We start from the raw sequence: 16,593 nt of genomic DNA on the forward strand, positions 1-16,593 counted from the left end.
TCTCTCTGTGTATATGTTGGTCTGTCTGGACCCCCGCCCTTTCTCTCCTCTCTAACACTAACAAAGACCTACTGTGCGAGGACATGTCAGCCTGTCTACATAATAGCCCTGTGCGTGGCAGTGACAAGCAGATCAGTCTGCACATTGTTAGTGTATATGACGGTTAGTGTCTCTAAACAACTTCAGTCACTCGGCTACAGAGACTCAGTGTTCAACACGACTCCCACCATCATTGCCACAAATCCTCCATCCTCCCTGTCGGCCTGCCTCAACAGGCCATTGCTCGCTTCTTCAGTAAATCCCTTGATATCCACGAGGATTCCCATTTACTTATAATATGCACATCTCGGCACACAAAAGGGTCCACATGCAGCTCCTGCAGATGTGGGCCGGATCATGCTGAGACTCTGCAGCTTAATGTCGTTATCTTACAACAAAGAGAGGTTTAGTCAGATTTAAGGCTACAATGCTTAGAAAAACACAAGTAGGCATGGGATGACTATCCTGGATAAAACAATCACCAGATGTGCCTCATTAATTCAAATATGCTCCTTAAACGGCTCTTAAAAACACTTGTTTTTGGAGTAAACATCCTGTGTTGTTGTGTAAAAATGTATCTTAAAAAAGTAATCATAGATCTTAAGCCTCCCCTAAGAATAAACAAAGGATACAAATAAATAGCAACATTAAGTCAGTCTGTCTTTTTCTAACATGGTCATTTGTGTATTTCAAAAAGAAAATCATTATTGTTTATTTGATTATGATAATTCACTTGACAGCTTCTCTATTAACCGAAAATACCATTGTGATTACGTTTTTAATCATGAGATATAAAAACAAATCCTATATCCCATCCCTTCATAAAAGACACCAAATGGGTCTTTGAATAGGCCTACAGTAAACAAGAGACAAACACGGTGTCAAGACTTTAAGCCTCTGTACATCTTTGTGGATTTAATGACAGGCATGTTTATCTTCTTTGGTACAAAGACACAAGATGACGTTGCATTCCTTTGCCCGGTTTCTCTACCATCTCTGGTGCCTTGTTTTCTCCTCTACTGAGCTATTTAACGATTGAGGTAGCAAACTATTGTAAGCACGTTATTAACAACTGCTCAGGGTCACGGCTGTTTCCAGACAGATTTAAACAGTACGCTTGTTCAACTGGGTGCTGGGCTGATCAGAGCAAACCGGAGCTGACGGTATACTGCTGAGGTTAATGGGGCGCAGCTGTTACCACCTGGGTCTGTCTGCACGGCCACACTGCTCTCCGCTCTGATCAATATCATCCCATTCATTTTTCTTTAAGTGCACAAACACAGTAGACAAGTCCCACTGTCTCCCAGCCTACAGAGCAGTCTCGCCTACGAGCCATCAATTATAATAACCTAGAACAGTGCGTTACATAAAATTCATTCATAGAATATTTCCACAGGTTGATTCATCGTTCAGCTCTCCCACAACATTCAACTGGGATTACTCTAATGCATGAGGAACGTGCCGTTCGCTAAGGTGTACGACGTACTGATAATTGATGGAAATAAAACCTGTGGGTTGACGAAGGCTTATACTTGATATTCATATTGAAAACAGCATGAAGCGCTTGAGGACGCTGGCAGTTAACAAAATGTACCCTCCCTCTGCAAGTACCTAAAGTCTATGCACATATTAAAAATACACATCCGTATGGACGTGCACCACTCCCTGCCTTCCTCCTTGCTTCACCCTGCCTCTGTGACTCATTCCCTCAGCCTCCTGGCTCCCTTCTCATTTCTGAGCCCTTCTTCCTCCTGCCCTCTACTCCTTTGTCCAAAGAGGCTGCTATGAACAACCAAGATATGAGAGAGGAAAAGGAATATTATTTATTATCGAAAAAGAGGATTTTTTTCCGTCCTTGTGGAGCAGGTCTATAAATAGCTTTCTGATGCTGCAGTGCATGTGTGCATGTGTAGGAGAGTGCTGGGAACTCTGAGTGTGATGCAGGCTTTGTGGAAAAGAGCATGAAGCTTTGAAATGACACCACGGTACCTGCAAGGGGCGGCCAAACTGTATCAGGAAAGTCACACATGGAGAATTAATACCGCGTACAGTGCAGGCCCTAGGGCGGGTCAAGATGTGGGCAGACATGCAGAGCGACGGGACAGACCAATCACAGCTGGTTGTCACATCTGCAGGGCGGAGATTCGCTGGGACTATGTGTGTGAGCATGTTACGCAGTCTAGACCGAGCATGGGTGTGGAATCCGCGCATGCTTCATGTGTTAGTTTTGCGTGTGGGCCTGTCAGTTGAGCCTAAACAGAAGCCATTCCACTGGTGATTGTGTGGAGTTTGTTGAATGACGTAAGCATAATAAATGAGTGTGTGGAAGTGCATACGTGGCCGTGAGTGTATGTGTGTTGCTGTAGACTGAAGGGAGGATTACACATGAGAAAATGCTCATCCCCGGTCTCAGCAGCAGTGGCAGAGCGGGCCGCATTGAGTGTGCATTACTCAAACACATGTGAGGGCACAGAACCAACACCAGCAGTTGACCAGAGACTAACTAACAACATCAGAGATCCATTTTATAAAATCACACTATAATCAACAATATTTGCTTCATTGCAATACTGCTATTCGTGAGTATGTTAAAAGTTTAAGGCGACAGAAAATAATATTTAATACTTGATTTTAACACAATGATTTCAAGCACAAATATATTGAAAGCATGAGGGTACTGTATCAGCTGAAGTTCAGTAATGGCCTTCTTACAGATTAAAGAGAAGATAAAGTGTGTGTAATTGAGAAAGTGTTAATGTGAAGGGAAGCATTACTGAACATGTACAGCAAAAGGACATTTGGATTTATCAGCGTGCCTAAAATTAGTATAACATATATATATATATATATTATATGTATGCTGGTAGAAAGGTGTTTTCAAGATTCATGATTATTTAATATATTGACAAAGGAGAACATATAAAAGGGATCCTGTGCAATGGCAATCAAGGACAAATTCAAGCAGTTTGTTGCTTCTCTAAGCAGCCACTGTAACTTTTAACTGACCTTCAACTAATACTGAAACACAACATTTATACTAAACCTCCACAACTCACTCCACAATGCACATAACCTTTGGCAAGCTAGGCGAACCTAGACTCAATCTACAACTGCCAATGCGAGGCAGGTGCTCAGCTAATATTTACCCAGTGATAGGAACGACTTGTGGAAAAGATAACAGCGGCAGGGCAGTCAATAACACACATTCCTGTGTCAAACATTAACCTTGAACTATGAAAAGTAGGAGGGGTAAAACACAACAACAACAAAAAGTGTCTGACCCACAGTTACCTTGTTGAGGTGAAAGCACTTATTGCTGTCCCATGGGGCATGCTCGTTTTTAGTAATCATTTCACCAACTGGGAGGAGGAGGGAGGGAAAACAGAGCGAGGAGTCATGTTGACATGTTCTAACCTGTATGTTGTTAACATGCTTGACTGAGATAACAGGCATAATGCTCTCTCAGGGACACACAAGGCTGGGCTGGGGAAAGAGTGGCTGACAGTAACCATGGCTAGTCTGTCTGAGGGCCTGTGTGCACATGGCGCCTTTTTCTGTTAGAAAGGTGCTGGCAGGGCGCCTGCTCCTAGGCAATTAATCAGAAAAAAGAAATCCCAGTGCTTTTTTATTGTTTCTATGACGACCATTTCTTGGCAACATACTACCACTGTTGTATGATAGACTTACTAGACTAAAACTATATCTTTGTGCTACCATATATTTGTTTGACATAATTTTTTCAGCAAAAAAACCCACTGTAAGATGCTTGTTCTTAAACAGGGTCTAAATGAACTGTACAGTCTGACAGCTGTAGTGTAAGGAGGAGATGAAACACTAACCGACAGAAATACTCTGCGTCTGCCTGTACGATCCTCTCAAACAACAGGCTTTTTGGTCTTTATCATGATCGTTTTTGTCCCCGCTAATGTCTATATTACGTTTCTGGCACTTTACTTCAGTTTGTTTGAATCATTCTCATTGGAATCAACTGAAAGAAATGTCGGCCCTCAGAAGAGGCAACATGTGGATATGGGCCCTTATTATATATTATTGCTAGAGAGGACTAAAGTTACACATTATCTAAATCCACAACCCTAAAATCAACAAAAAAACACTGCCTGAAAATCTGCCTGAGAGAAAGTTTACTCAATTGATTGAGTACACATTCACAGCACACTGGAGCAGCTGGGAACATGGTGTCGTGTTGGGTTTAAGTTGTCAACCGTCCATTACTGTGCTAACATTCTGCCTCAACAACTCTGCACTATATCAATGTTTAGATTATTAGATTAAAGTAAAAATAGTGATTAGATCAGCGGTCTCAAAGCAGCACTTCAGGAGCTACTGTGGGTAAACGGTTTTACACTACTATGGTGTGAAAACTGAACCAAACAATATAAATGACAGTAAAAATAAATTGTCCTCTTGTAAAAAAAGATTTCCACAGACGCTGTCAACCTGTCAACACTACTGCTTTTTAAGGAGGAAGTGTCATATAGAGTTCAGGATCCCTGATATAGAAGGCATGTTGTCCCCTCACCCCATCCCTGTCAACTACTCTTTAACATCTCTTTTACCCATGTGGTGTTCTAGTAGCATCACAGCTATGAGTCTAGTAAAAAGCTAGCTTACATGAGCAAATAACATTAAGAGTTTGAGAGAAGAAGGGAAAATGTAACCCCCCCACCCCCCTGATGCCGGCAGGCGCGCAACAATGCAGTCCATTTTAAAAAGGGCTGTGAAACATCTTCATCCAACTCAATTATGGGATTTCATCATGCATATTCATAATTCAACAAGTTTGCCCTGACTGATACACTTTTCACAGTTTAAAATGTACAGCGAGACACATATTTAGTATAAAAAAGATTGCACAATACGGGAATAATTATATAATATGCAAATTAAAAGACATACTTTCTTCAACCAAATTTATTGTGGTCTTGACTAGAAAACTTGTAATGTGCAAACTGCAAAATCTGCTAAGCTTGAGTGTGTAAGTGTGAGAGCCTTGTAATTCTGACAGGCATCATCAAGCCAGCTGTTGCTAATATGATGGCCCAGATTAAGTCCAGACACTCTCTTCATCCTTCCATCACTCCCATCTGTCCTCCCTCAGCACCCCCAACCCCGTTATCCCCCGTCTCCAGTGAAAGGACTAATGGGTGGCCCTATGACCTAGATATACACCAATAGGCACACCAAGTACAGTATGTGCATCAACAATGAACTCTGCAACATACTGCAGCACTAAGACCACTTGTTTTTATTCAAATGGAACCATAGGGAGTGGGGATTCACACACAAGCAAGATGTGTTCTTCCATTTGCTTAAGTGCAGTGCATTTCAACCACTGCCTCCGCTGCAGGATTGCTCACAGACATAGTTACTATCCTTACAACATCCACATGTTCGGTTGGCTTGATTATTTCCTCAAAAGAAACAGGATGTCATTTGTCATCATCTACTGACATATCCTGTAAAACATGTAACTATTGTTAAGAAAAACAGTACACCTCACTAAAAAACGAACTGACAACTATATTACTTGGAACATGTATCTCTCAGATAAAATGCATACCATTTTAACCTCATTCATAACAGAGCAACACACATCTGAATGGTCATTCAAATAAATCTTGCAAAATACAATTGTACACACTGGGCCTAGGGTCAGTCCCAATGACTGCCACGAGCAGGCATAAGCAATATAAATATTTTAAGTGAGTGTTACAGCTGTTGTCCTGACTAAGAAATGGGAGAGTAGCCTTAGAAACTGAGATCTAAAACAGTTCTAAAGCTATGACTACTGTCTAGAAGGACACGAAGGAGGTAGAACTAGGTCAGCTGTTACCATTTAAAAAGGAGGCTAATTTTGGGACTCTGTGGGAGGATGTGTGGTTTAGTTGTTCTATTCCAAGCCTTGCGGGGGGTGCGAGTATATTTTAAGAAACTTAAATGGAGAAAATGCCTTCCAGACAGAGTTCCCATTTGATCTTACTTAAAATAGGAAACTCCCTTTCTTGTGTGAGGTCCGTTACAAAAGTAAACCTTCACTCCACTTATACCTTAAGGTCACAATCTTCTCCGTGCTCTACCCAGCATGCACCTCCCAGATGCTGCAATAGCATCTGGGAATAGTAGACCACGTTCCTAGTCCATGAACCTCTATTAACTTACTTTAGGTCTAGCTCATTTGATGGGGAATTTCAGCTTGTATCTAGTCCAGGAAAGTTGTGCGAGGTTGTTTACGTTTTTGCTCAGCTGTGAGTCTGAGTGTTGGGGGGGGGGCGCCTTCACTGTTCAATGTGGTTCAGGTTGGACTGGCAGGAGACACAACCTCACCGCGTACACACTGTGTCTCAGGGAACAGAAACGTGTGTCAGGGAACAGAGACGTGTATCAGCGAGTAGGGAAAGCGCAAGGTAAACACGGACTGAAAATGAGACCTACGATTCTCTACAAGGGGTGGGAAAAATATTAACCAACATGTTTCTGAAAACAGAGCCAGAGATAAGGCTCTATCCAAATAAAAGCAGAGATCTTTAAACATCTTTCTCTCTGGGTTCCTCTGCCTCTAGTGTTTGTTTACGTGTATTTTCTCCAATCATATCCCTACTTGAAGCGGACAACTTCCTGGGACAAATAATCACACAGGATAAAATGTCTTCAATAATTGCAAAAATAAGTCAGATTGTATAGAAGCCCACAAGAAAATGACCCTACTCCTTACTTGATTTATTTTCCCAGTAAATAATTACTTAATGAGATAATGGTCTCAATCACTAGTTTGAAGTCTTCTTTAATACAACATAATATATATATTTTTTAATTATGGTTCCATGAAGCAGAGTATGTTCTAGATCAGGGGTCGGCAACAGGCGGACCGCGTTCCGGATCCGGACCCAGACGCCGACCTATATGGACCCGGACCTATAATCAATACATTAATAGGGGATTTCAATTTTGACGGATGCCGACAGGGGGCGAAAGAGACGAGTGAGCGATACAGGGAGAGAAACACAGAAGAAGAGATGAGAGCGCGGCAGAGAGAAGCGGAGAGGAAAGTAAGTGAAGAGAATAATTAGCGATACAGGGAGAGAAGCGGAGAGGAGAGTGAACAGGCGTGTTAGCAGCAGACAGGGAGAGACAAATAATTACACATGGCGCTCTCCAAGAAGAGGAAAGTGGACAGTGAGAACAGAGCTTTTAACCCTGAGTGGACGGACTCATTCATGTTCATCCTGCCCACTGGGAGCACAGAACCAGTGTGTCCCATTTCTTCTGAGACCGTGGCGCGCATTAAAAGTGCCAAAACGCCACTATGAGACAAAACACAAAGTGTTTGACCAAACATTCCCTCTCAAGTCAGAACTGAGGTCACAACAAATAAGCAGTATCAGAGCCCAATATGATCAGTCCACCAGGATCAAAACTAAAACTAAATATTGTTCCAGGCAGGCTAACCGAGGCTAACCAATGAGCACCTGCATGTGTGTATGAGAATGGCCCTTACACCACTTCAGCCCAGATTTAAACTCCTGCCAGGACAAGCTTGAGCTCAATTCTTGCACTGAACAAAACAAAGTGAGTGAAGGACTGCAATATAAGAGGGAAAGAAAGAGAAACTTTAAAACTGTTCAATTGTTATGATGTGTAAAGACTGATATTATTCTATAATCGTCTGAAACTGTTAAGTCATGATGTGAAACGGTTAACAAAGAAAAACAGAAACTCAAGCTGCTACACTTTATCTTATTTATCTAAAATTAAGCACTTTTAAGATGCACATATTTTCAAAAGCTATTTTATTTATTTTTAAATGCAGCCCGAGAGGAACATTACACATATCCACAGTATTTAATGTATATCTGTAAAGTTCAATGTTAATTGACAATAAATATTGTTGTTTATGAATTGTACTTTCTTTATTTGATTGGCAGTCAGTTGTTGATTACATGCAGACGTTGATAAAGCTACAGGCTACTTCAATATATATCACACTAATTCATAAAGCAACTTAGACATTTTGATGTTCCGGACCTTTGCATGGGGAGATTTTCTCTAACTGGACATTGTTGAATTTTAGTTGAATACCCCTGCTTTAGGGCGTATCTACCTAGTGATGGACAGGTTGCTTCCAACTAAATGTCTAGTTTGGTTGTTGTCCTTGTTTTCATCTTACTTTACTTTGACTTTAATCCTTTACATTGTGTTAATAGTTCATTAAGTATACGACTGTTTCAGTGTTAGATCGTACTTAGCTAAACTCTCATGTATGGTTAAAAAAAGAAACCGATACGTTGACGACAAAAAATCCAAGACGGTGACAGCCAAATAGCCAAACTTAAGGCTGAAAAACAGCAGTCTACAAACTCACGGTGATGTTGACTTTTTATATACAGTCTATGTTCATGAGAGTTATATTAATTCCAATGTTATCTGTACTATCTTTGTTTTTCAGCATGCATAACGTACAAGCCACAAGCCAAATGGCAAGTGAATTTTCAAATTTGACTAGTCATTTAATATCTTATTATTGCTTGGCTGGTTAGAAAAAGCAAATATTGTAACCACTACCATACTTCTATCTGCATTTGGCTGGTAAACAATGCTAATTCGGTGTCCTGTTTTTCATATCTCACATATCTTGTCATCTTGATGTGATAAGACAAATACCCATAGTGTAAAGCAAAGCTCAGTCAGCCCTTCAACAAACATGTTCAAGTTTATATACCTAACTGTTGTAATAAAGCAGCCGTGTTATTGCTTAAAACCTGTTAAACCCCCTGGGTTTTTTTTCACGACACTGTGTCTCAGGGGATCTTAATATTTAAGAACCTATTAATGTGTTATACCAGATTAACGGGAATAATCTCAGATAACTGACGATCGAAACCATTTTTACCAAAACAAAACACAAGTCTCATAAGAAGCGAAAAATGCTAACGGACATTGGCACAGAACTCAAGATAAAAGTACATTTATTACTTATCGTAGATCGTACAAGATATCCGATTAAAGCTGAGGTTCCACAGATTATTTAGGTATATAGTATCATCACTGAGTGATCCGAACTCACGACAGGGGAAGCAAACACAGACATCACAACACGTACCTTTACGGAGCTTCTAGGGAGATCGTCTCACCGTAGCTGTTAATCTGATCAAAAGACGTGTTCAATGGCATTAAAACGAGAAAAAACACGGCTGAATCGGTTAATCCATAGGTTTTTAATGTCTCTGTATAAAAAAAATATTTCATTTATAATCCATAATTCCATTTTTATGTACAAATCGCAGAGCAAAAGTTAGCTGCTAATGGTAGCCACCAGAGTGGCTGCTGCTTCCGGTCTTGGCTATGCGGCAATCTAACACACACACATTACCAAATAAGGACTATGTGAGAGTTCCCCTCGATTCCATTGGCTCTGACGGTTAGAAAGATATGTCACATCTCAAAATCCAGCAAGGGGTGCCAGAGATATGGAAAATCCACCCAAATGGCCCCAGAAGAGGTTTTTGCTAAATCTGTCTAAAAAGGTCAAATATCACTTGTTTTGCATCAATCAACATGGGATTCCTAAAGCTTTTAGTCTACTAACCCATCATCAGAGTTGGGTGTAACGCGTTACAAAGTAAGTTACAAAGTAAGTTACAAAGTAACGCGTTACTGTAATAATATTACTTTTGTCGGTAACAGAGTAGTGTAACACGTTACTTTTATAATTCAGTAATCACACTAGTTACTAACATTGCCCCGACACGCGTTACTTTGTTACTTTTATAAAATGATCACACTCACTGACAGACAAGAGGGGTTTCCGTCGCAGGTTTGTATACATGTAGGCCTATGTAATCTGCGCGTCCACATCTCCACGTGCAGTGCTGCATAAACAAGGCTGAGTCTTTTCATCTGAAAACTTCCTCAACGGGGCCGCTCACTCTCTTTTCTTGATTGCCCTCTCAAGGGTGAACAGTTCAATTTCCCGCTTCATTGTAGGAATTCTGCCATGTCTCTACCACTTTAGTTTGACCATCTCTGTTGCTAAGTTAATAAGTTATGGAAAACTAAATAAATAAGTAATTAGATACCTTACCGTTACTAAGCTCATAAAGAATGATAAGAATAAGAATAATGCGTCTTGAACTGGTTTCATAAATTAGTGTCTTTACGTTTCACAGACTGTTAGCTTGTTGTGGTAGGCTGGTAGCCTATTTTATTAAAGAGCATATCAAAAGAAAGACTTGTGTTATGTCTTCCTTAATGAAATAGTAATTGGGGTTGCAAGTGGAGTCTCGCAGAGGCAAAACTGTGGCGCGCTTACACTGTAGGTGCGCCGCAGTCTGCGTGATCTGCCTGTCGGGAGGAGCGGGCCGGCCCTGCAAGTAAAGTAACGAGTAAAGTAACGAGTAAAGTAAGTAAAGTAACGAGTAAAGGAACGAGTTTCTTTATGTAGACAGTAACAAAGTAGTGTAATATATAACTTTTTTTTAAAGTAATATGTAATATATTACTTTTTTTTTAGTAAAGACCCCATCTCTGCCCATCATCCAAGGTTAGTTTTCACAATAAGTACAAAATATTTTTTGGACCGACACTATAATTTACAGTTTTTTTACCATGTCCAATCTGAATTTTCTTTGAAATTAAAAACATCTATATTTATTCTGACTTTTCTACATCCAACTCACAGGTTTATCATTACTTTGAGAAAAAAGATGATTAATTTAACCCTTTTAGAAGGGAAGATATGGTCATTTGTTCTGGGAATGTCATTTTCGAGCCTGAAACATGTGTGTTTGGGATCATTGTCATGCTGAAAGACCCAGCCACATTTCATGTTCAATGCCAGTCTCCAGATCTCAAGGTTTCAGGGTCTGGTCTGGTCTGGTCTGTTTCAGGTCTCAGGGTTTGACATAATGAGTTGTGCTACTTTTAAAGCAAGCAGCAATGTTTTCAAATCTGTAATCAAAAAGCTCCTCAAAAACGCTATCGAAGCAGTTCCTGCCGTTGGTACGTTAGTTCAAACAGTAACAACGGACTATTTTTCTTAGCGGATGCATGTCAATTCAAATCAATACATACAACTATTTTTTAAATCAATAAAATCATTTTCTAAATCCACAAAAGCATTTAAATTAATATTGGGAGTCATATCGTTACTTTATTGAGAATGTGGCCATGTAATAAGAGAAGAACACCGACAGGCTGATCAGGAGCCCGACGCGAAGCGGAGGGATCTAGATCGGCATGACGGTGTTCTTTTCCCCATAATGACCAAGTCACTGCACATTATCCCTTACATGTTAGATCATGACTTAAGGTATGATGAGTCAACAAGATCCAGGCGTCCGTGACTAAAATCCTTCTTCCGGTTAAATATAGTTAAAAAAACTGCAATATATATCACAGGGGAAAAAAATATTGCATTGTCAGTTTTTTTCAATATCGTGCAGCCCTAGTCGCTGTGATTGATGCGTTTTGCACCCCGGGCCATTGTTTTGATATTCCGCTGAAGTATACGCTGTGACGTAATAACTCTTCTTTATTTATTATTTTCAAGGGAAGGGGGGGAGGGGGGGTCAGAGAGCCTAGGTATAAAAGTCAAGGCTTGCCACTGTCCGTTATTAACATAAAATGGAATGATGGACTATCAGTAATCATTTCAAAGTGTCACAGACACATTGGACTAACCTATGGATGAACCGTCAGCAGCGTTTTTATCGTTTTACTGCCATTGAACACAACTTTTGATCAGAACACAGCAATGGTAAGACTTATTTTCCGATTTGTTCCCGTAAAGCTAATTTCGTTGTTGTTTGTTGTCATTTCGCCGCGAGTTCTGATCGCTCAGTGATGATATTTATATGTCTGGAATCCATGGAATCTCTGTTAGTAAGTTCTGTTTGTGCAGATACGATAAGTAATAAGGGTATTTTAACGTGAGTTGTGTGCTAAGTGTGTTAGCATTTTTTTGCTCTGGGCTAATTCAGAGCCTTTGTTATTACCCTTATGTTTTTTTTTGCAAAAAATTGTTAATATTGTCTGATAGCTGCGTTTCTTCCCGTTAAGTGGGTATGACACATTCATAGTTTATTAAATGTTAAGAAGCCCTCAGACGCTGTTTCTTGCAAGAGGTTGCGTTTTGCCCCCGGTACCGGGGGCATGTGGCTTAACAAAGTGCCCTTCAGCAAGGCACTCAAATACCAACATTGCTACAAGGAAGGGGCAGGGATCAACAGCAATTTACGTTACATTAACAAGGACTTAATTATGTATCTGTTTGATGGCAAAGCAGGAAGTTTGCTGAGAAAGAATAGGCAACACGAGAAAGTTCACATGGTTTAAGGTGAGAGCAGAATACACAGTATGTCTGGGAAACACCAGCTTGTGTTCAGAGCAGTTTATTTACTGTATAAAAATACCCATCTAATAGTTTGGCAATGTCAACAAATATAAAAATAACCTTCCCTCCAGCTCTATGCCATGTATTTCGAGATGGAACCACAATACAGATGGTTATATACCACTTCATCTCACCAGCTGCCAAGAACCAATAAAGTATAGCTTGTACACTGTATATGTTTCGGGCATTTTAACTGGCAAATATACAATGCTAATGATCCCTGCAATAGTATCTCTTTCAAAACCAAAAGTGCTGCTTCTGCCTTCCCATCGACTCATAAGCTGGTTGTTGGCAAAAGGAACTGACTGCCTAATTTTAAAACTGAATACAAATTAGATGGCTATAAATATAAACCTGCTTTGCCAGGTAAAACGTGGAGCAAAGAACATTTGAGAAGTATTCAACTGGAAGAAAAACTGCCTATACTGCAGCTATAGGACTTTATGAATGAACAAACAGCAAAGAAGAGACTGTGGGGGGAATGAGCAGAAGTCTAAAAAAAGATTCTTAGCTATCACACACCTACACAGAAACATTTAGCACACACAAGGTTGGTGAATGCTGCTGGCTAGAAACAGCCTTGTTTGTCTGCATTTCAATGCATAGTTAGTTAGTTCCAGGTTTATATCCAAAAAAAGAATGATAGAACAAGCCAACTAACACCAATTACCAAACTCCAAGCCTCTCTTATCTCATCACAACACATCAATTCTTGCCAAAGGGAGAACAAGTTGGCCGATAATCTATATTGGACTTCTCGGTGCTCTCACACCAAAGATAAATGAATATCGCCACAGTAAGCCGTGTTCATGATTTGCAAAACACTGAATAAGGGGTAATTGAGAAAATTAGCTAAAAGTTCTGCTCTTAGTCAAAGCAGTCTTGATAGTTGTGTCACAAGCCACCACAGAAGCTACATTTACGTAATGTAATGAGGCTAAACCTTTCTGTAGGTGTAATGACTAAACAGCCACTGTGCTCCCCTTCTACTGCTGTCTATGTCAAATCACCTTATTATATTGCAGGGTGTATCCAAACTGTTCTGACATCATAATTACAATTGAAAAATATTGAAAAATCAATAGTTTCATGAATTATAGCAAAAACTAAAGTTGCCTCCAGCCCCTTTTTACAATACCAGTCAAGATTATGTAAATACTCTTTGCCATAGCAATTCCCGTATTTATTTAATCTTCTCCAACAAGAGACAAACGTTTTGACTAGTCACATTTCTCAAAAGGCCATATACAAAACAAAAGATTGCACAGCCTGACTTCAGCAGGCCGTTATCCCTTTGAAGAAGATAATAATGAATGTATAAAAGCTTTTTGTGCTAAACTGTTCAGTTTCTTAGTGCATGAATAGTGCCAAATGTTAACTGCATGCACCTATAAGGGGTTTCCATGTTTTACACATTATTTTCTCCATCAAAATGTATTTTACTACCATATATTCTTCACATCTGGCAACCCTAGAGTATAAGTGGCAATCTATCCATCTGTCTGATGCTTTATTCAACATTCACTTCACTATTTTGCTAGGACCGAGTGCCTCATTAGACAAATATAATGAAGGTTTTGGTCAACAGATCAACAACTCCAACATCCTGTCCATCCTCAGTTTCTTGTTTACCACCTGTCGCCTTTCTGTCCCTTCATCAATCCCACAATGACAGACAATTTAATAGGAGCCGTCAGCCGCTCCCAGGCTTTTCACTGATAAAACACACAGGCTTGTCCTCGCCAGAGAGCTAATCATTCACACAATTTATTGTATTTATAAGCAAGAATGGACAATCGGTAATAGCTCTTCTAAAGATGCTATTTCATGTTAAAGTATCATCCATCCATTACCTATATCCACTTTTACTTTGAGGCAGAAGACCTAAAAAAAAATCACAGGGCTGACACACAAACATCCACGCTCACATCCTTACCTGCCAATTAACCTCACTTGCATGGCTTTGGAAAAACTATGCAGGTGCAGGGAGAAAATGCAAACTGCAGGCAGAAAGGCCCCAGTTGGCTAACAAATTGCCCCTTTGAGGATCAGTACAACCGAATAACAGAACATTTTGCTTTCAAACTGTCCCCTGTTGGTATTTATCTGCGCGTACAGACTTTGTCTTGGCCAACGTTTGAGATCTCCACTAAATAGATTTCTAATTCCGCCCCAATAAGTAAGAGGTCGACATTTTAATTTGTGCCTTTATTATGCCGTTTAAAAAGAGAAGTAGGGGGTCCAGATGGGTTACCATGTGTCAATAATAAGCAGGAAGAGTCTCTCCAGCAGCACAATAAATAAACATAAATCTCACTCTGTCTCCCTCAGTGTTGATCTCATTATATTACGCTTTGCATGCCGATCAAAGGAGACGGCCAGGTACTCTCAATGCAGATGCTATTAAGCATTACTAGTACTCCTCCTGTTGATCTATTCTGCCTGTCAACCCATTTGGAACTACTTGTCCTTTAGATACATTTTTAGAAGGTCATGACCTTCAAATATGAGTCTTTCATTGACCAGGTCCAGACAAACATATACTATAATATAACTATAATAATAATATAATAATTTTATTTATATAGCGCTTTTCACAACTCAAAGACGCTTTACAATATGAGGGAGGGTAAACAAACAAGGACAGGCAAACAAGTAAGTATAGTAAAATAAAAAAATAAAAAGGCAGTCAAGAGGAAGTTGATTGAGAGGTGGGGGGGCTTATGGGTAGACAGAGTTGAAAACATGTGTTTTGAGGCGGGACTGAAAGACTGTGAGGGACTCAGAGTCACGGAGATCTTGGGGGAGGGAATTCCAGAGCCTAGGAGCTGCCACTGAGAAGGCTCTGTCCCCAAAGCTGCGGAGTGTGGATGTGGGAATGGATAGGAGTCCGGCTGCATTGGATCTGAGGGATCGTGGGGGTTGATAAGGAGGGAGAAGGTTTGTGAGATAAGGGGGGGCCAAATGGTGGAGTGCTTTGTAGGTGAGGACCAGAATTTTGTAGTTGATGCGATGGGAGACAGGAAGCCAGTGGAGGTCTTTGAGGACTGGGGTGATGTGATGTGTATGCGTGAGGAGACGTGCAGCTGCATTTTGAACCCGTTGGAGTCTGTTGAGGGATGTAGTTCTGATGCCGTAAAGAAGTGAGTTGCAGTAGTCAAGGCGGGAGGAAATGAAGGCATGGATTAGTCTTTCGGCTGCGGGGCGGGTGAGAGAGGGTAGGATTTTTGCAATATTGCGGAGGTGGAAAAATGAGGTTTTGACTGTTTGGTGAGGTTCGAGGGAGAGGGTGGGGTCAAAGACTACACCAAGGTTGCGTGCCTGATTGGAGGGGGAAACAATGGTGCCATCGATGGTGAGTGTTATGTTAGTGACCTTGCTGAGGGTGGATTTGGAGCCAAATAGGAGGAGTTCTGTTTTGTTGCTGTTCAGTTTGAGGAGGTTATGTTGCGTCCAAGTTTTAATAGCTGTCAGACAGGAATCGATGTGGGTAAGGGGTGGGTTATGGAGGGATTTGGTGCTGAGGTAGATCTGAGTGTCATCAGCATAGCAGTGGAAGTCCAGGTTGAAGTGGCGGAGTATCTGACCGAGGGGCAGGATGTAAATGATGAAGAGGAGGGGGCCAAGTACTGATCCTTGAGGAACGCCTTGGGTGACTGAAGCTGTGGCAGAGGAGTGGTTGGGGAGGGAGATGAAGTGGGATCGTTCAGTGAGGTAGGACTGGAGCCATCTAAGTGCAATACCTTCAATACCAATGTCCCTGAGTCGGGTGAGCAGGATGTTGTGGCTCACGGTATCGAAGGCTGCACTCAGGTCGAGGAGGATGAGAATATTGAGGGAACCAGTGTCAGCAGAGGTGAGGAGGTCATTGAGGAATTTGACGAGTGCAGTTTCTGTACTGTGGTGAGGACGAAATCCAGACTGAAGGGGTTCATAAAGCTGGTTGGTTTGGAGATGGCAGTGAATTTTTTGGCTACAATGCGTTCAGAGGAATGGTAGGTTGGAGATTGGGTGGTAATTAGTGAGGGAGGAGGGATCAAGACCAGGTTTTTTGAGGATTGGAGTAACGGCAGCAGTTTTGAAGGCAGAGGGTACGGTTCCATGGGACAGCGAGGAGTTGAAAAGGTTAGCAAGATAGGGGCAGA

General features: G+C 40.9%; 1 protein-coding gene across 3 annotated transcripts in view; it reads right to left on the minus strand.

The window, feature by feature from the left end:
* Positions 1-16,593, minus strand: part of osbpl5 (oxysterol binding protein-like 5) — a 47,837-nt gene that overhangs the window by 15,970 nt on the left and 15,274 nt on the right. The window lies entirely within an intron of this gene.

The sequence above is a fragment of the Notothenia rossii genome, assembly GCF_949606895.1.
Source record: "Notothenia rossii genome assembly, chromosome: 5".
Lineage (NCBI taxonomy): Eukaryota > Metazoa > Chordata > Actinopteri > Perciformes > Nototheniidae > Notothenia > Notothenia rossii.